Source organism: Acinonyx jubatus, chromosome D1, assembly GCF_027475565.1.
Source record: "Acinonyx jubatus isolate Ajub_Pintada_27869175 chromosome D1, VMU_Ajub_asm_v1.0, whole genome shotgun sequence".
NCBI lineage: Eukaryota > Metazoa > Chordata > Mammalia > Carnivora > Felidae > Acinonyx > Acinonyx jubatus.
Window position 1 is genome coordinate 45,260,617 of NC_069390.1, and position 20,737 is coordinate 45,281,353.

General features: G+C 45.7%; 1 long non-coding RNA gene across 3 annotated transcripts in view; it reads right to left on the reverse strand.

Moving 5' to 3' along the window:
* LOC113603469 (uncharacterized) overlaps positions 1-20,737 on the reverse strand; it is a 60,992-nt gene that overhangs the window by 13,597 nt on the left and 26,658 nt on the right. For 2 of the 3 annotated variants that reach the window (XR_003425067.2, XR_003425066.2), the window contains exons 1-2: positions 15,709-16,720; positions 12,980-13,098 (exon numbers count right to left, since the gene is read on the reverse strand). This is a non-coding gene — a long non-coding RNA (uncharacterized LOC113603469). Of the gene's footprint in view, positions 1-12,979; positions 13,099-15,708; positions 16,721-20,737 lie in introns of those variants that run through there. The other variant, XR_008290458.1, reaches the window with a different exon arrangement.

A 20,737-nucleotide genomic window follows, 5' to 3' on the forward strand; every position in this document is an offset into this window, starting at 1 on the left:
AGTTGACATGTAAAATTATCTATCACAGAAGGGTAGGAAGGGGTGTCAGGAGCACACAGAGCTCTTGACTGCTCTCTGGACTCCTGACTGATGGTCATATGGAAGGCTGGAGGAGAGCCTCTCATAGACAACAAGCGTTGCTGTAGGCTGCTTTCTCGATTTCTGTTGATGGCAGTCTGAGAGACTAGGGGAGGGCACACTTCATTTGCAGAGGTCTTGCAGAGGTGGAGAGAACTCAGGATGGGTATCCAAGTGAGAACTCTTCTGTATTGCATGCCAGATACTATGAATTTTATTGTGTTAGGGACAGGATATTTTTATATTCCTGTAAATATTTTTGAGCTTTGTTTTAGGATACGGTTACTTGGAAACAGTTCAATCCTCTCAGGGTTTGCTTTTATGATTCATAAAATATCCAGTGATATTTTATGGTCCGGAGCAATATCCAGTTTAGGGATAATTATTCTTCACTACTGAGGCAAAACCTTCTAGAATATTCTATTCAATGCCCCATGAATTACAAGTTTTTCCTGTGTGGCTCATAGGAGCAGGACTATTTCTGTCCCTAGATGGGCATTAGGAACTATTCCTTTCATCTTTTTTTTAATAGATTTTTTAAAGGTATATTTATTTTGAGAGAGAGAGAGAGAGAGAGAGAGAGAGAGAGAGCATGAGCAGGGGAGGGGCAGAGAGTGAGGGAGACACACAATCTGAATCAGGCTTCAGGATCTGAGCTGTCAGCACAGAGCCTGATGTGGGGCTCGAACCCATGAACCATGAGATCATGACCTGAGCTGAAGTCGGATGCTTAACTGACTGAGCCTCCCAAGCACCCCTCTTTAATCGTTTTGAATGCTTCCTTCTCTGACCTTTGGTGGTTCTCTTGCACATATGTGCTGATCATACCCTGCTAAAAACTCAAGAGGACCTCTTTGCGGATCCAAGGGTTTTTCTCTTCGTGCAGCTCTCGCCTCTATGGTACTTTTCCCAATGTATATTCTAGCTGCCTTGATCTCCCTGCTTTCTCAATTTCATCTGCCAACTGAAGGAGTCTGCTGGGCTTTGCTTGGGTTCCCTTCCCTGAGTTATGGCCTGGAAGCTCAGGTCAGTAACTTTGGGCGACCATAGGGCTCACCACGTTTGTTCCTTGTATCTCCGGGACCACTGTCTTTCTTTGCCTGCTTATCAGTATCTTAAAAACTTTTATTTTCTATATTTTGTCTTTTCTTAGTTATTTCAACCCCAGTCCCTATTATTATGCCATCTGGGTCAAAAGTGGAGTCTTTCTCCATTTTATTTCCCTTTTTCTACAGTGTAGGAAAGATTCCTACAGTGTAGGAAGATTCCTTAGCAATTATCCATAAACTGCCAAAAAGATCATGTCACTCTCCATTGACCCAGATTACTTTAATAATATGACAGCATTTGATTTAAGAAATGAAACAAATGAAAAAACTCTCTTGACTCTTCTGGAAGCCTGAGGAATTTTAAAGGCACAACACTTGGCTACTGACCTCCAGAAACTCACACTGTAATGGAGCCATGGCTATATTAATAAATGGCTCTAGCAAGAATTAACTACTCTGTCATCCTGTTTGTCAGTGGATGTAGCATCTCTCCCTGCAGCCTATGGGCTGAGAGGAGGGTAGGGTGGAGCCTGAAAGGGACATACAACCCAACATATTCATTCCTAAACTGGAGGTTTCAAAAGACTGATAAACGGAGCAGCATACATTTATCTGTAATGCTTATCTTCAGAGATTTAGAGCAGTGGCTTGAAAGACACCAATACAGGTGTAATTTTTACTTCAAATAATCCAAGGTGGCAGCTGGGTTGGGAGAACCCAAGATTAAAGTCTTCCCGGGGCCCCTGAAGTGCCATCAACGTTCTGGCTTGCAGGCCGCTGGTTTGGGTGGTTCACTTAGTGGCAGGTGGCAACATGGAACACGTGTGGACATTCAACTTTTAGGGAAGACAGCCTTGGGGTGAAATCCCAACATCACCATTTTTCTGTGAGCTGGGACCCATCACTGGTTCTCCCTGAGCCTCAGTTTCCCCAGGCTATATTTTTCTATGACTTTGCCGGTGCTACATCTCAAGTAATAAACTTCCATCGGGGATACCTCCCTCTCAGAAATCCCAATCAAACCATCTACCTTCTGTTAGCAGTCCTGTCCCATGCTGCAGCTTATTGTTGTTTAGCTTTGAGCTTTTTTATTTGCAAAAAAATCCAGGCTTGCCAGGCTCAGGCGTGTTCCGCAATCTCTGCAACTTTTTCTTTGCAGACTTGGTCTGGGTTACTTCCAGTGATGGTGACTCTCACGTGTGCCATTTCCATTTTCCTAATTCCACTTTGGGAGACAGCCTGTATCCAAAGACTGGGCAGGTCTTCATTATAGTACTTGTCACATTGCTTTGGGAATTATTTGCTATCTTTAGCGATTGTTCCAGTTAAAGATGAAACCCTTATAAGCTAGGACTAAATATTATTCACCTTGATATTACTGACACCTGCTCTGTCAAAGAAAAGGTAGTAAGAGCCCGCTTCAGATCCTCTCTCTCTGTCCCTCCCTCGCTCTCTTCTCTCAAAAATAAATAAACATTAAAAACACCTAAAAAAATTGAAATAACAATGAATCGACTACTAGAAGAGCAAACAGACATCATGTTTGGTGAGGATACACCTGAAGTAGCCAATGAAGAGCCCTACAGAGAAGAATAATTTAAGTGAGGCCAGCCAGAACCCAAAGAATGTGCAAGGCATCCTTTCCGGAAAGCAGCTCTGAAATAAGCGAAAGAGGTGTAGTCTCTGCTATCAGATGGACTTCAGTTCAAATCCTAGCTCTTCTGTGGTTAAATGTATGACCTTGGACCTGTTGTTAAACCCATCTGAGTTTTCGTGGTATTTAAAAACTAAAAAGGAAAAAAAATAGTAATAGTAATGCTAAAAAAACATAGTAATTATTAATGCTCTTCACCAAATATTTCTATTTCTTCTTTGGGTATTTGGTGAGACTACATTTCCCTTCTCCCTTGATTTTAGGCATGGCCATACTATTGACTTTGGCCAATAAAATATGGAAACCTGTAAGCTAGTGCAAGAATTGCTCCTGTTTCTTCCTCTCACCCTATAAAGATTGGGAACATTTCAGAAATCTTCATCATCCGGGCTTCTGAGTGGGTTTAAAGTACAACAGATTCCCTACCGACCTAAATAAAAATAACCTATTGTTGTTTTGAGCAACGAAGATCAGGGGGTTGTTTGCTACTACAGCTTAATGAAGCTCAGTCTTACTGATACACATATTCATAGGTTGTTGAAATAATTAAGTGAGACGTTTTTAAAATGTCTGGGTCAATTTTTAAGTCTTTGTGGGCTTGACGTGGCTGGGTTGAAAAATGTAAAGAAGACATAAATTATTTAGTTTGAATACGGCAATCTTTTTGGTGAGGCAATAGCACATGAAGCCTATGAGTCAGAGAACTCCCAGCCTCAACAATTTTCAATTAATGGAGCTGTTTACAGCCTTATTGGAAAGAACACACACACACACACACACACACACACACACACGCAGAAGAGCATGCATACACATGTGCATCTATTAAGTAAAGAGTAAGACAGTATATACCAAAGAATAAATCTCCAGGGCTGGCCATCAGCATTCATTGAGATCTAGTTAGGTGTGAACTGTGTGGTGAAGGGACCCAGTGCGGGGAGAGAGCTGTTGTGGCTGGAGGAAATGGGGAAAGGGGTCTGAGAGAAGTCTTGAAAATGGGTAGGTGATGAACAGTTGGAGGATAAAGACTATGAGTTTCTAAAAACTATAAGACACCATCTAAAACATTGCAGTTCTCAGACAAGAAGTTGCATCTGCATATGAAAAGCTGCACTTTTACCTTTCTTTCCAGGGAAGATGATATCACCAAAACAGCATGGCCTCACACAGCTCTTGGCACATATTAGAGACTCAATAAATATTTGTTGGTTAAATGTATGAGTGGCTGGATGGTCGGGCTTTGTAGAAGGACTGATCTGGGTTAGAATCTCAGCTCTCCCTCTTACTGTGTGACCTCCTAAAGGCTACGTATCATCTTTGTGGTTTACTCCCCACATCAGAGCCTACTTTTATGTTCGGATGTATCACAGTGCTTCTCAAGGCGGCCGCTCAGCAAAGAGACTAGGCGAGCATCTTATCCTGTTGTAACACAACCCTCATAATGACCACAGTCAACACCTTTCACGAAGTGAAGATGCATTCTTGGCATGAAAGGAGTTTTCTAATATATCGCTATCATAAGATGTGCTGATAACATCATCATGTCTACAGCATCTTCCTTTTATTGGCTATTTTCTTTAGGATCAGGTTCAGAATTTGGACTCACTGAGTCAAAGGCAATGAACATATCCACGGAAAACTTGACATCTCAAAGGGGCGGTACAGGAGGCAGCCCCAGCTGGTGGCGGGATGGAGCATAATTATGAGCCCAGTTCAGCTGATGAACTTCGATTGGATGGAAAGTTCTGCTTGGACTTGTCCGCAGATTCTGCTTAGCAAAGTGGTTTTCTGGTGAAAACTCTTTCCCGGTCTTAAATTAATCTTCAGCCTTTCATGTCGCCGCTCTCTCTCACCTCTCAAACCTACCCGCCTCACCTCTGGAGTTACTACAGTCCTGGATTAGCAAGTGATACCATCGGGGGGTGGTACCGCTGGCTTGGGAGTTGGCTAATTATTTCCTGTGCAGTGTGTGGGGCCATCCTCACTCCTCAGATGTCTGAGTTCCTTTTCATATCTTTCTGCACTACAGCTTTTCAGCGTGCTTATCAGGTAAATTATGGATGCTGATTCAGGTTCCAGCAAAAAAGGGTAAAATCCATAGTGGTGCAACAACAGATGGCATTTTCAAGAATGAGAGGTGAGCACACAGGACTCTTCTTGGAACCAAAATGTGCGTGCACGCGCACGTGTGCGTGCGTGTGTGTTTCTCTCAGGGTTTTTATTCCTCGGAATATCCAGTTCATCCAACAGTATTTCACATCTGAAAGCACAACCTTCTACCTTCTCATATTCGATCTTCTCCAGAGCTCTCTAACTTGGTGAATGGCACCAACCATCCATTCGGTGGGGCAAAGGCAGACTCCTGGAAGCCCTTCTTGATGCCTCCTTTTCCCTTAAAGCCTCAATCCTCTCATTCAATCTCTGCGATCTGTAGCATTTCACCTACTAACCCATCTCGGAACCAGGCCACATTCTCTCTCTTCACTGCCACCACACCGGCTCAAGCCACTGTCACCTCTCCCCCGGAGCCCTTCATTTCTGGGGTCCCCATGATGTCTTGCGGCAGAAGAGGAGATGAGCAGCCCAGAACCCTTCAAGGAAAGACTTATTGACCAGCCGTGGGGCATGTAGACCGCAGACAGCTTCACTGTTCCTGCTGAGGCTGCCTCTGCTGCTGACGGGCCACCTCGCCTCAGGTCATGCCTTTCCCAGGGCATCCCGTACAGGTGGCCACCCTGGGAAGCCGGAATGTCTGATCATTTGAGAGGTGGTAGCACAACTTTGAAGGACCTCGCTCCAGAGCTCTCCAGCAGGTTAGCGGAGGCATTGTCAGCTCAGGCTTTATTGCGGCGTCTCCTCCTGGAGAACTCAACCTGCAACGCCCCTCATCCCGTCTCCAGTCCTTCTGCACCCGGCAACCATGGCAATCTGTGTGCACTGTGACTGGAATGATAGCAGTTAAACTCCTCACTGCTGCCCCACTGCTTTGAGGCTAGAGCCCCAAATCCTGAGCATAGGTCTATGGCCCTTCCTACTCTTCCCCTCTCGTCTCACACTCCTCCCTTGCGCTCCGTTTTACAACTCGGCCACACCCGCTCTGAAAGTTCCCTGGGGCTGCTGTAACCAAGTACCACAGACCCAGTGCCTTAAACAACAGAAACTCATTGTCTCACAGTTCTGGCTAGAAGGCTACAAACACAAGGTGTTGGCAGGGCCAGGCTTCTCCTCAGAACCGTGAGGGAAGCCTTCCTTGCTTCCGCCTCACTTTTGGTGGTTTGCAGGCATCGTGGGCATTCCTTGGCTTGTAGGTGCATTGCTCCAATCTTCCATCGTCCCATGGCATTCTCGCCAGGTCTCTGTCTTCACGTGGCCACCTTCTTATAAGGATGGCACATTGCATTAGAAGCCTACTGGTCTCCAGTAGGACCTCATCTTAAGTAATTGCATCCGCAACAACCCTATTTCTAAATAAGATCGTATTCTGAGGTACCCGGGGTTAGGACCTCAACGTATTTTTTCCCCCCAATATATCTTTTTTGAAGGGGACACAATTTAATCTGTAACACTGGTGTGATTCGGTCCCTGAAAGCAGCCACGCTCATTTTGCTTCAGGTCTTTTGTATATCCTGTCCACAGACTCTGGTCTCCTATCCACGCCTGTCCTCCTCTTGATCCCAGTTGAAAACTCATTCTCCTTAGACAGACTTTTCTATTCCGCCTCCTCCCTCAAGCTAGGTCAGCTCTTTCCACTCACCGCACTTCGCGTTTTTTTCCACAGCGTTTATCACCACTTGTAATTATGTATTTGTTTGAGCAAATATTTTAACAAAGCCTGTCTCCTCCACCAGCCCATAAACTCCATTGAGAGGGGAGACGATGTCTGTCTTGCACACTTACGTTTCCAGTGCTGAGCATGGTGTGAGCACAAAGTAGGCACGCGATCCTTTTGTATTATGTCAGTGATTTCAGAAAACTTGTGTTGAGCTATTAGGCTTGATCTCTCCTTACAGGTTTGAAGTCTCAGGTGTCCCTGTTTCCAGGAGATATATGGTACTGCACCTAGCAGTCAAGATGATACCTTGCTGAGGAAATGCGGAAGATGAAGAGAGTAAGTCCTAGCTAATAGTGCTTGAAGTTGACCCCTAACATGCTTCCGTGAAAGAGAGCATAGTCCTAGCAGACAGAGCCTTCTGCCAGCGGCCAGTTGCAAATTTACCCAACACAGAAAATGGGCAAGAACTATATGACCCTGCTGAACTGTGAGCTTTCCTGAAACCAGGACCCTGCAGAAACCCAGGCTCCTCATAGAAAGCTTAACGAATAACAAGGGGCAATATGCTAGTCCTTAAATTTTCCACCTTGAGGACAGAGGGTGCCTCATTCATGCAGGTGACATTTGGGAAGGCAGAGCAGTGGAAACAGTTCAAATACATGAAAATGACTATTTAGACAAGGTTGAGGTTGGGGGAGGTAGACAAGAAAGTTCTAATTAAGATGTTATTAAAATATATCTATTAAATGAAGGGTGACTGCCAGTCGGCTGGCTATTTAGTAGCTATTTAGTAGTAGAGTAGCGAATAGTTCTTATTTGATGAAGTCCATTTCAGTTCTTTATGGGCTATGCTTTAAGTATCTTCTTTTTTTTTCCTCCTTCAAGATGCCCTTTGGGTGAGGTACTGTCCCCTCTTGTTTTTCAATTCAGGGACTCTTATCTCCCTCTGTCATCAGCTACAGCTGCTGTCATCCCGTCTTTGGCTGGGACCAAGATTTATCAGGCTGACTGGGACAAAGACATTTTCCACTTGGAGGTATTTCCATCCCACACCACTGCAGTGTGCCCAAGTAGAAGGACCTTTCCAGAGAAGCAGGTCTAAGAAGGGTAACTCACATTTTGAAATCTCTAAAATTGTTCTTCTTTCTTACCTCCCCAAGTACATGACCTTTATTATCAAATGCCTCCAGAAGATTAGCTATTGTGACAGAGAGAGCGTAAAAAGAATTACCAAGGTAGTAATCAGCTCCAGCAATCACAATTTAGGTAGCAGGATAATAGCTTTGCACCCAAGGCTATTGTTTTGAGAGATGGTTTTCCAAATTCTTTTGTCTTCCTCCTTAGGTATCAGCATCTAAGCCTGGAGGACCTGGTTCAGAGAGTGCTTCCATGGTATGGAGAAGATACTCTTGCCCTTATAGGAACAAATTGCGCTGTGTGCAAGAAGAAATGGAATAGAAGCAAAAGACAAGCCCTCCACGTTCTAGCCCAGGATATAGCAGGAGACAGAAGAAGCATATGGAGGTAGCAGAACAAAGCTTTTGCTCTAGCTGGTTACTGCCCAGTGAACTTAGGAGGGCCGTGGGTTAGATAAGTCTAAGAGAGCCAAGAAGGCCGGAGGCTCTGTTCTGCAAGCCATTGAAGACTGGGAGGAGGAGGCTAATTTCCAGGCTGTCCACACTGAGCTGGGGGGACCACCTCCTCACCCTGATACTCCAGCACAGTCAGGCAGAGGCAGACCGTATGGCTCAAGCTTTCCTGAGTCATCTTTGTTCCCAGTGTGGCATAGACAGGTTTCAGAAATGCCTGAGAGTCCAGTGGAAGAGTTTTCCAGAAGGATCACCATGGGAAGGACGAGGGATCTCAGTACCCAGGCTACTGAGGGAAACACTCCAGCCAAAGCCAAATGGGAGTCTCTTCAGAGGAGTTGCCAAAGCCTAAGAGAGCCAAGGTGAGGGGGAGTCAGCCAGAGGGTGCTTGAAGGCCCTAACCGAACTGAGCAAGGCCAGGTCAGGAGTCATACTTCCAGGGAGGGTGAGGAGTACATGAGAAGGAACAAAGACCCTGAATCTTCCCTATGGCTGTGACGTCACATAAACCACCACCACCTCTCATGTACACATGTGGACGCATCTTTGGGAACAAAAAAGACAGAGGAGGAATTATATCTGGGGGACTGAGCAATTTTATCCCAAAGAAGTTACTCTAAATAAACTTTTAGATTTAATATTGAGTTACACTTAAATTTGAACACTTACATTTTCTCTTTGCTAATGAGTTGGCTGTGGGCTTGAAGCGGGGAAGGCTACTCTAGATATAAGAAAAATAAGGTATATTTTCTCTGTGCATCCGAGTTAGAGTGTAAAGTTAATATTCTGTCTCTGACACACAGGAATAAAGGAACCATGAAATCACTTGTCAAAAATCTCAGCGATGTTTCTAAAACCAAGCAACCAGTGATACAGGGTTGAGTGGGTCACATTCCTGAAGCCCCCACAAATATGGCTGATGACAGTTTTCACAAGTGCAGAAAATATAGGAGGAAATTTAAGGAGCGGCCAGTATGGTGGATTCCTCCAGCAATCATTCTGTTCTCCATTTTAGAGAGAGGTGCCCATACTCAACCTTCTCAGTCAGAACCACCCTGTAAGGAATAGGTCAACCAGTGCACCCATGGTGGGCACCAGGTGACTGCCATGGACATGGGAACTGCCCACTCACTTCCCCTCCTTGGCAATATCTACGGAGGTTATATCAGCAAAATGGTTTGTTTAAAATGACTGAGCCCACCCTCTACGATAAACTATACACACATTACATTACAAAACTGTTAAGCACAAATATAGTTATAGTAGGAAAATAAAGTATACAATTAAAACAACCACATGGGTCTGGTGTTCACTACCTGTCCCTCCCCACTAGGACAAGCCACAAGAACAGCCTCTTCCCTGTTTCTGTTCTATATGCCTCTCCTTGCTTATCTTTGTGATTCTTCCGTGGATCTCCTGCATGCTATACTGGGCCCTGTTCCACCATGATCCCGTCTGGCTCCCGAAGGCCTGTCCTCTCATTGTACGAGGACTGAAACAATAATAATCAGTGAGCTGTGGGTTCTTCCACCTGCAGAGTCTTCATCTTCCATAACTCTGGCCATCTCTGGTTTTGTTTCTATTTGGACAACAAACTCATGTGTAAGCTGTAGTTCTTCTCCAGTGAAAATCCACTGGATCAGGTGACTACTGCCAAGGGTCAGTGAAGGTCCACTTGTCATCAGTGCTGAACCCAGCCTTCCGTTAGACTCCCTGGAAGAGGGCAAATCCCAGGCTGGGTGCCTCCACTCCCCCAACCCATTATTCAGAAGGTTTTACTTTGAATAGTGCCTACGTCCCACCAGTAAGTGTCCTACCAGATACAGTATGGGAACTTAAAACTACCCGCTTGCTCCCTCAGTGTTTTTTCCTGCTTAGTCTGTAATTCTCTCTGTATATGTAGATGAAACCCATTTGTAACACTTGCACACTTACCACATGCTAGTTATTAGCAATTTTGAGCACTCGATATTGTCATCAGAGAACTCTACAAGACTACAACTGAACTCTAGGGAAAATTCCTTGGGGACAGGCATGTTGCTTTATACTTCCTTCAATTCCCTCAAGTGCTCAGCAAAAAAGTTACTACTTTGATTTGAGATCACTTCATATTCAATTAATATTTGATGTCTAGCCAGTGTTTACTAAGTGTTCCAAGCCTGAGCCTTTCTTACCCATTACCTTATTTAGCCTTGTGAGTTAGGGATGATAACATATTCCAAAACACTCATTGAGAGAAGTCAAGCAACTTGCCCAATCACTCAGCTAAAAGGTGGCAATCCTGGAATTAGAACATGCTTTCCTCCTGCTTCAGACCAAGTGCGGTTTTCTACACTACACCTGTTTCTCCAGTGGTAGTTCTTGCTTTAAACAAAGGGGCCCCAAGTTCAGCAGACTTGCCCACTCAAGAGAAAGTCCTTGATGAGAAGTAAGAACTTGGTTTCATGCAGCAGGGCCTGGAGGCCCCAACTCATGATAGGTGCCATCCCAACAGGCTGCTAGGTTTTAGAGAACTGGCCATAGAGTAGCTCCTGATGCATGGGTAAGGGTCATCTGGACTCATCTCACCCCTCTTGCCAGGGATGGGGCACAGAGGGATTAGGGCTGGACTCTTGGGGCCCTCTTACCCACAGGCCTAGGCTAATGGCTTTGGCATTAGCTCTTTCCATTAAGAGAATAATGTGGAATCCAGCCTTCCTACCACAGGGAGGTTGTAGTGGGGGTGACAAGCAACACTTCCACACCCTGCCCATCCTTGACCATGATCATGCAGAAGCCCAGGTACCATCCCTTGAGCAGGCAACGGGCCAACAAAGCTTAGCAGGAGTTGACAGGGCCAGTGACAGCTAGGAGACTAGAGTAGGTCTATCTTCTCCCACTAGCATATTAGCTCAAGAAGAGCTGGGACCTTGAATGTCATGTTCACTGCTGTGCCCGAGTGCCTTGAACAGTGCCTAGCATATAGTAGGCACCCAATAGATATTGTTAAATAAATGATTGGATGGTTGAGCAAAAGAACCAAGAGGCATGGTGCGTCTTTTGTTTATGAAACCCCATCTGCAAGGGAAACCTACACACAGGACTTCTTTTTTTAAACGCCTCCCCTTATGCCTTGCTGGCCCCACTCCCTTCTGTTTCCTGAAAAAACATCTCTGAATGATCCCTAAGCACTGGCCTTATGCTGGCACCTTCTTTTCCAAAGGCAAGAAAAACTGGTCTATCAAGTTTCTCTTAGTTTGAGCAGAGGCAACTGTCTACAGCCTCAGAACCATGGCTCTCTCCTCAGCGCTGAGGCCTTTCTGCTTACTACCCACCTCCACCTAAGCTGGAGAGGTGGAAGCCACACAGGTCAGGTCTCCCAGCCTCAAGCTGCCTGAGGCAGGTCCTGCCCTCAGGCCAGGCCCTCTGTGCACATCCAAGAGAGGTCACAACCCGCTGTGGATTCTGCCATCCTCATATATGCTCCCTCATGGTTCTCTGTCTAAGGGAGTCTATAGTAGGTGGCCAAGAGTCCTACTGGATGCTGGAGAACAGGAAGGTCTCTTAACTTGGCTAAACCTCAGTTTTCTTATTCATAAAATTAGAAACAATAATAGTATTTGCCTTAGAGGATCTTAGGAGAACTAAATAAGAGAATATGTATCAAGTGCTTAATACAGTGCTTAGAGCATAGTAAGAGCTCAATAAATGGGAGCCATTATTATTCCTGTTTGGCATTGTTTGTTTCTGTGCTTCTGTTGTAACAAACAAATAGGTACAATCCACAATCTGAAATACATGGAAAAAGCTCACTCATCCTTATTAATGCATACAACCAAAATGATGTCAGGCCCTGGGTAGGTCTAAATGGAACAGGGAAGGACGTTGGGACTCAGAACACAAGATTTTAAGTTCTCTGGCCTTCACCTATGTTGTTCCCTGGGATGAATCACACATACTCTTGGTTTGCCTGTCTCACTTTTAGTCTTACAGCTCAGTCAAATGCAACCTCCAGGACGCTTTCCCTGACTGCATGCATCCCAGGCTGGGTTCTTCTGGAGACAAATTTGGAGATTAGCCTATAGGAAATTGACAAGGCAGTGCTCTTGGGATTGATACCTCTGGACAGTGGGAGGAGGAAGCAAACTGGGTAGAGGGAGAGGTTGAGCAGCAATGCAGTCCCAGCAGAAGCCTCAGCAACCCTACAGACCTGTCCCAAATTGCAGTGGGGTGAAGTCTTGGTATTCCCAAGTTGGGCCAGTCATTGGGTATAGGCTGCCTCTGGAAGGTGAGATTGGGCAAGATGGTTTCCTTCAGCCAAGACCATCCCCAAAGAGGGCCGTCAGCTGATCTTCTGGAAGATGTACAGCTGGGGGAATGAGTCCTTCCTTCCTGAAATGGGTTTTTGGTTGTACAATATAGCATCCACCAACATAGTCCAACCTAGATATATCATTAATAAAGAGATGTCAATTTCCATCTGCTTGACTCCTATCTCTCAACTAGTATATTACATGGGTGAGAAAGGAGGAAAGGAACTTATTAGGCCCCTGAACTCTCAACTCCATTCCAATCTGTACTGTCTAGATTGGGAGGGTCTCCTCTTCTAGTTCACAGCACTAAGTCTTTTCTTCATTGTAAGCATTCCTGTTGTCGAGGCCAGAAGTCAACAAATGTAGAGGGATTGATGATAAAGGAAGTGAGTCAAAAAATGCAAACTGGTGATTATGGAATAATGAGGGGGAGTAGACAGGGATGGAGCTTATCTCCAGATTGGCCTGGGTCTAATTTAAGACAATTTTTGATGCTTCTGTGGATTTTTTGAAGAAAGAAGAAGGTAAGCAGGTTTCAATCTCACCTGGAAGAGCAGGGAGTTGTTTCCTCGGGCGGTCAAGTGCATCAGTTTGGCACAATCTCTCTTAGCAAAATGTAGCTGGTGATTCTGCTGTCTGTTGGCATGCTCCGACAAGGCCAAACCTGAGACATATTGAGCGCAAATGCCTATTTGAATGAGTTCTGGGATCACACAGTGGATTTGCAAACATGTCTTCAATTAAAGGCTACTCTCAGGAAATTACAGTTGCCTTTCCACCTTAGAAAGAAAATACCCCCAAATCCAACTCCAATCCAAGAACTGAGCTTGTATTTCAGGCTTATAAGAGATTTTTATTGAAAGTTTCTGAGTCCCTAGGATATTTTTCAGATTTCTCATGATACGCATTACACACTTCTATGAATTTTAAGAATTATAAACAAATCTCAAACTCGTTTTTGTAGGTTTGCTTATTGTAATGGTACAGGGGAAGCCCTTCTGAAACCAGTGTATATGATTGTAAGATTGAGAAGTGAGGGGATGGATTGATGTACAGATCCAGGGTTTTCACAAGAGAAGAAAGAGCATACAAATACGGACGGATGCACATGTGACATGATGGATATATTAATTAACTAGATGCTGGAAATCCTTTCCTGATGTATATATGTTTAGCAAATCACCATGGTGTACACTTGAAATATCTTACAATTTAGTCAATTATGCCTTGATGGAGCTGAGAAAGAGAGAAGGATTGGGGTTTGTCACAAGGACAAAGGAGACAGAGTAGAGAAACTCCCACCGGCCAAATCAGTGAAGTACAGTAATGAATTATAAAGCATTAGGAAAAATAGAAATTCATACGGTCTTACAATCAATCAAGCAATCAATCAATGGGTAAGGGAGAAATCTAGCTTACAACCTAATGCCAAGAACCAGCTGCTAAATATAGAGGGAGGGCAGTAGCTGGAAAATGCTCACTTGGCAACCATCCTGATAAAGATAGAATTAGGCAAGAGCCATCGATGGAAGGAAAATCTAGGGGAAATTTTGACTAAGAGCAGAATATCTGCGCGATCTTAAAGGGTTTCCGCACACACGTCCATTAATTGCAAAGAAGAAAAACAAATAGTAATTATAGAGTGGAGAACTGAACAACACCTCAACCGGATGACCAAAATTAGCGCCACCAAGAGGTACAGACAGACATCATGAGGCTCCAGATGTGACACCCTAAGAAGGACACAGTACTATCTCTGCAGTGTTCTGGCCCGTGACATGTCACCAGAATCTACTCATGGGGAAACATCAGATAAACCTAAAACGAAGACTGTCCGAGTAACACCAAGGGAAGAGGGGCTGAATTATTCAAAAATGCTAATATCATAATAGACAAAGAAAAGCTATGGCTAAAGACCAAAGACCAAAGACAGACAATAACAAGTGTTAGGGAAGATGTGCAGACATTGGCGCCCTCATACATGGCCAGTGACATGCAACCTGGCACAGCTCCTTTGGAGAACAGCCGTGCAGTCGCGATGTGACTCAACAATTCCCTTTTTACAGGTATGACCGAAAGAAATGAAAGCCCAAGTCCATATCAAAAGTGTTACATAAATGTCAATAGCAGCATTATTCATAATAGCTGAAGGGTGACCAGTACGCAAATGTCCATGAACTAACGAACAGATGAACAAAAAGGGGTGTATCCACACAGTGGGAGAGAATGAAACACCAATTCAGGCTGCAACACGGATGGCCCTTGCAAACGTCAAGCTAAGTAAAAGAAACATGTCATAAAAGACCACCTATTGTATGATTCCATCTATATGAAACGTCGAGAACAGGCAAATCTCTAGAGACAGAAGGTGGATTGGTGGTTGCCAAGGACTAGGGGAGAGAGGGGGAGCCCTTACTAATAGCTGAAGGGTTTATCTGGGGGCAGTAAAAGTGTCTAAACTCTGTGGTGTCTAAAGGCTGTGGTGATGGTTACCCAATTCTGTGAATATCCTGAAAACAATTGAACCATACACTTTAAATGGGTGAATTTTCAAGTATGTGAATTACCTTTCAATAACCATGGTTTAAAAAAGTTTGGTGGTGGGGCACCTGGGTGGCTCAGTTGGTTAAGCGACCGATTCTAGACTTCAGCTCAGGTCACAGTCTCACGGTTCATGAGTCTGAGCTCCGCATCTGACTCTGTGCTAACAGCATGGAGCCTACTTGGGAATTCTGTCTCCCTCGCTCTCCACCCCTACCCCAGTCGGTCTCTCTCTCTCTCTCTCTCTCTCTCTCTCTCAAAATAAATAAAAATAAACTTTACAAATAAAAAATAAAATAAATAAAATAAAAGCTCAGTGTTCTTTAAATTTAAGATACAATTACCTGGGTGGCAACAACATTTAGCAGTGTGATCCCTCTCTACAAAGAGCAATTTTTAAGAATATAGAAAGAAAACACACACACACACACACACACACACAAGAATGGATTGGGAATCACGGGGCCATTTGAACTTGGCAGGAGCGGCTTTGCTGGAGAAATACAGGCAGCAAGGGGAAGGGACTGGGTCAGAGGAACCGGAAGTGAGGAAGCAAACAGAGGACACCGTGGTTGCAGACAATTCTTTCAAGAAGCGTCCCTGTGGAAGGGAACAGAGGGATAGCACGAGAGCTAGAAAGGCATTGTGGGGCTTGAGTGTCGAGCGCTGATGGGAAGGATCTGGTGGAAAAGCCCCAGGTGGAGTAGCAGGAGTGAAAGAAGATAATCCATACCTACAAACAGATCCAAGAGAAGTTCTGGGATCCAGAATCCGTGTGATACCGAGAAGCACGCTTTCTCCATTGAACAAGAGGGGAAAGGACAGGCTAGATGCTGGTATGGACAGGTCTGCGGTTTGGCTGTGGAAAGATGAGAACACTCCAGATGGCTGGCTTCTAACCATGGAGAAGGAGAGAGGATTGGAGGTCTGGGGAGATTTCACATCCTAAACTCCGTACGAGCTGCGTGGTTTTGGCAAACGTGGTGAGCGTCTCTGGGCCAGTTTCCTCCTTTGTAAAGCGAACAACACCTTGGAGTGTCCTCGCGAGGTTAAAATGAGGTAACAGAACACAGGACAAGGTGACCGTCACACAGCAGGCTTTCAACACGTTTGTTTTTTTAGTTCGTTTCTATATCCTCACTCACTTCGTCAGCATGGCCAAGTACACGCGGAAATAAGTTTCTCAAAGGCAAAACTCTTATTTTATTAATCCCTGTGTTGCTGTTACCTATAACAGCACCTGGCACAGAGGAGATTCTCAATAAATATTTGCTTTCTACACTCAGACCCGATTCCTCTTCCCTGAGTAGCTGTCGGGGAGGGATTTTTACCGGTGCCACGCTGGGAGGGTGGGGGGGGGTGAAGTTCCTGAAGCCCAGAGAGGTCAAGTCGTCCAAGCCAACCCTTCAGTCAAAGTCAGTGTTTTCCCACCATCTCCCAGCTACCTGGTTTTGCTTTTGTCTTTTGCGCTGTTTTCCCCTCCTCTTCTCTGCGGGTTTCTTGTGTGTGTGTGTTTTTGTTTTTGTTTTTGCATTTCTTTTTTTTTTAAATATATGAAATTTTTTGTCAAATTGGTTTCCATACAACACCCAGCACTCAACCCCGCGGGTTTCTAAGCCAGTCCCTGACACGCTGCCTGGAGCACCCCGTGTAAGCCTCACAAGGGCACCAAGCCTGGTCGGTCTGCTTGCCCTTCGCCCCACCAGGATCGTCCTCCCCTCTTCCTCCTGCCCCGCCCCGACCTTATGAAAGTGTCTAGCACAACCCAAGGCTTAAAGGCTTCCTTCTAGTTGTTTTCAGACCCAGTATGTAAAGAGAATAAATGAAAATCCTAAAGACGGTAAATTGTCATTGAGCCAGTGAAGGTCACGGTCCAGTTCTGGCGCGGTTGAAAAGGCCCCAGAGAGTTCCGTTGCCCAAGTTGACCGCAGCTAGAAAAGGAAGAATAACAAGATCAAGGGAAAACCTGACTCTTCTGCTTTAGGAGTTTCTGCCCCATTTTTTTTTTAATTTCTTAACATTTTAATGAAAAATTTTGAACATACAATTACAGTGGTATAATTGCATAATAACCTAGTAGAAAAAACCAGTATAATGAACCCATGTACCTGACAATTAGCAAGATTTTGCTGCATTGGCTTCATCTTTTTTTTTTTTTTCTAATGCAATTCCTGACTTCCTGTTATTTCACTCCCCACCCCAGTATGTATTTTTTTTTTTTTAACTGGGCTTTGTTTTGTTTTTTCAATCTAGACACAGGACCATCTTTATATACCAATGAGCTTGACAACAATCTCCTGGTATCACCTAACACCAAATCCATATTCAAATTTCTCGGTCTTCTTTTTTCCTTCTTAATTTTTATTTTTAATTTTTTTAACGTTTATTTATTTTTGAGACAGAGAGAGACAGAGCATGAACAGGGGAGGAGCAGAGAGAGAGGGAGACACAGAATCCGAAGCAGGCTGCAGGCTCTGAGCTGTCAGCACAGAGCCCGACGTGGGGCTCGAACTCACGGACTGTGAGATCATGACCTGAGCTGAAGTCGGACGCTTAACCGACCAAGCCACCCAGGCGCCCCATTAATTTTTATTTTTAAACAATTGGTACGCTTGAATCACAATTCCAGCCCCTCACGCTGCATTTGGTGGTTATGTCTCTTAAACCTTTTTAAGCTAGGGAGTTTCTCTTTCCCAAGTGTCTCCTTGATGTTTCATGCCAACGCTTTGAAAGAAGTAGATCCATTGTCCTGAGAACGTCCCCCATTTTAAACTAGTCTATTTGTCTCCTTGTGGTAAAATTTAACTTTGCTTAACCCCCTCCCCGTACCCCGCTTCCCACCCCCAAGTAGAAATTGGCATTCAACATTTGACTGCTTTGGGTTTTTTGACGATGGTTCTTTGAGGTGGTGCTCCGTGTGTCCCTTTAGCCCACGTCAGGAGGCAACAGTGCTGACCGCCTCGCTCGTGGCCATGCTGAGGTTGGTCAGTGGGTTCAGGTGGTGGGCCTGACCTTTTCTGGAAAATAGCAACCATGAAACGTGTTCCCGAATGTCTAATCAAGAGTATTTTTTTTTTAAGTTTATTTATTTATTTTGAGAGAGACAGAGAGAACAAGCAGGGGAGGGGCAGAGCGAGAGAGAGAGAGGGAGAGAGAGAGGGAGAGAGAGAGAATCCCAAGCAGGCTTCGCACTGCTTTTTAAAGAGCAGTAAAAATACTGCCCCCTCTTCCCTCCCCCCCCCCCCCCAAGGGAAAAAGAAATGAGAACTACCCTGGCCTCACCCTTGAATGGCTTCCTTCTCCTGAGGTTCAAAGCCCTATAAACACTTGAAAAAGACAGCCTGGGGGCCAGCAAGCACTAACATTCTCTCCTAAGACATCATCTTGCTTGGAGCCTGCCTGCTTCCCAGACCCCTGGTCAAGATGAACTTCCCTTTCTCTGTACAGGAATTGGGAGTTTTCTGTAATAGCCACAAGGGGCCCAGGCAGCCCTATTCGAATCCTGAAACGTTTGACTTCATAACTCAGTGGGCACTTGTGTGCTTGGCTTTGTGTGTCAGATTTTTAAAAGTAGAAAAATCTCACCTCCTGTGGACTGAAAAGGTCTCGGAGGCAGTTGCTTTAAGACATCTACGTCTTGAGTGTCTCGCGGCTGCTGGGGAAGAGGGAGACTTGAGTCTGTACTTGGCAAAATGAGAATCTTAGAACTGGGTCAGCTCAGCTTTTATGTGCTGTCCAAATGCCTCCCCCCTTCCACGGGGGCTCTCACTCTGCTCAACGCCCTCAACAGGGCTTGTGTGCTGGAATTCAAGAGTAGTCTGTATTCAGCTCTTGTGGGGGGTGGGGGGGAGGTAAAGGAAAGCGGGAGCGGGACTCGCTGCTAGTGCCCACACGCCAGAAAAAGCGTGTCGAGTGTATTCGGGGTTCGGTAGCCTCTAAAAGACGCTCTGGCTGCCAGGTCCGCTTCTTGGGTGAAGACAGTGGGAGCCATTGAGGGCTTGTTTCCACAGCAATGTGAAACACACTACGCGGGGCCGCTTCTTCCTCTGAGTGTTTTTATTCCGGACATCCACACCTCCGAAACATGACGAGAGCAGTCTTGATTGCACAAACTCCCTCTCTTTGCACTTCCAGCAACATTTCCTAGCCCACTCCGGAGCTGGAACAGATTCTTTCCTTCACCTGCCCCTCCTTCCCCATCTCTCCTCCCGACCGCCGCCGCGCCAGCCCTGGAGACTCCAACAACACAGGACCTGTCCTCCCTGCGTGTGGAAAGAGGAGGCTGCGACCTCTTTGGTGGCCCCACCCGCTGCCTAGGGGACCTCCTCCCCCCCCTTCCCCCCCCTCCGCCCCCCCCCCCCCCCCGCCCTCCTCCTCTTCCGAGAGTTCACCAGGACCTTGCCAGGGGTCAGGGCCTCCCCCACAGCTTGGCTGGATCAGAGTTCCCCTTGACCAGGTTCCCTTGGTGACTGCCCTGGAGCCTGAAGAAAACAAAGGTGGAGATCTGCCTCCCTCACCTGCGCTGGAGCCCAACCAGCCACCCGAGGCCAGCGGCTCCCATACCGGTTGTGTCATTCCGTCACCTGGGCTCACACAGTCTCTTTCTTCTGTTTGGTTAACTTACATAACTTTGGCTCACGTACCCAGCCACCCACGGGGAGGACTCTGAACTCATGCGTTTGGGAATTTCTGAGAAAATGCTGCAGAGCACCAGCTCCTGGGGGCCCAAGGTTAAGGCGACAGGAGGATGGTTTCACGTGTGCGTGGATATCTGACTCACATTAGCGATGCGTATGCTGGGCGTCCCTCCAATGGCACCGAAGGACTGGACGGTCACAGGGGGAGCTCCTGGGGGTCACAGAGGGTCTTCTCCACCAGCTGCTTTCTTGTTTATTATCTTCGATGGCCAGACATTTTGATTTATTGGCAGGTTTTTATATCTGGGCCATAAATGAAAGCTTTATTTAAACAAACTTGTAAACTCGAAGAGTCAGACGTTCTCCCACTGAACCATATGTGTACCCTTTGCATCAGAAAGAAGAAGCCAAAGAGGGCGAAGACCCATAAATCTAAAGCATTACTGAAGACCTTCTAGATGCTCAGTCGTTTTCTAGAGGGTCAGGCAGTTCTAGTTCTCTCTACTGAACCTGGGTTCAGTCCTAAGCCAGACACTGTCCTCTGCAGGTGAGAGCCCTTGGAGGCTCCACCTCCACGCGCATAAACCACGGAAGATAACAGTACTCTTAAAGGTGTGAAGAGGCTTAAAAAAACGAGAGCATGTGTGCAACGTTAGCCCCTTGTGGGTGCTCATCAGGGGTTAGCCCTCTTTCCCACCTCCTTGAAAATTTGGAAGCCTTTTTAGAACGCGTTAAATCAGTCCAGCAACTTGGGACCATGAGCTTTGAAGTCCAGCTCCTTGAGCTCAAGTCGCACTTCCCTCTCACAAGCCCTATGACCCTGAATGTGTTCATGAACTTTGCTACGCCCCAGTTCCCCTACGTGGAAAGCGGACACAGTGGCAATACCTATCTCCCAGGGCTGTCATGATGCTTGAGATAGCAGTCCATGGCACATAATAAGTGCTCAATAAATATTAGCTAAGACTTGCCAGAAGCTGGGGAGAATGAGAGTTGGAGCAAAATTACACTTTCTGTTTGACTTTGTCATTATGAAAAAGCTGTCTCAATGGGGGGGGGGGGGGAGTGCTGTCGCGTTGCCCCAAGAGGAGCAGAAGTCTCCCATTAAGGAGCTACCTGAGGTTG